This window comes from Sprattus sprattus (assembly GCF_963457725.1).
Source record: "Sprattus sprattus genome assembly, chromosome: 1".
Classification (NCBI taxonomy): domain Eukaryota; kingdom Metazoa; phylum Chordata; class Actinopteri; order Clupeiformes; family Clupeidae; genus Sprattus; species Sprattus sprattus.
The window spans coordinates 44,358,173-44,358,701 of record NC_137920.1 but is presented as its reverse complement, the minus strand read 5'-3'; positions in this window follow the sequence as shown (position 1 = coordinate 44,358,701).

The window sequence follows — 529 nt, the reverse complement described above, 5'->3', positions numbered from 1 at the left end:
TACGGGCCCTGAGACAGATGTTAGCGCATCCACTAGCTCCGCAACACAGGATGGATCAACAGACAGCGGCAACTGCTACTACATCCAGTGCGGAGAATATAAGTGACATAATCGCCAGATTTGCTGCGGCCAAGACACGACGCATACAGTTTTAAGGTAGGGCAATGGGGAATCAAGACAGTCCGCTGCGGCTGCATGCTTTCAGTTCAGTTGTGTTGATGTTGTTTAATTGATCGGATTTAGACTAGGGTTTTTTTTTTTTTGCGGGGGGGGGGGGGGGCTGGCTGTGCGATGTTGCACCCGGGCCCAGAATAGCGCCGGACCGGGCCTGGTTCTGTTACACATAGAACAGGTAGAGCTGGGTTCTGTTACACATAGAACAGGTACTGGTGGGTTCTGTCAGACGTAGCACAGCTTAAGGTGGGTTCTGTTACACGTAGAACAGGTAGAGCTGGTTTCTGTCAGACGTAGAACAGGTAGAGCTCGGTTCTGTTACACATAGAACAGGTACTGGTGGGTTCTGTCAGAC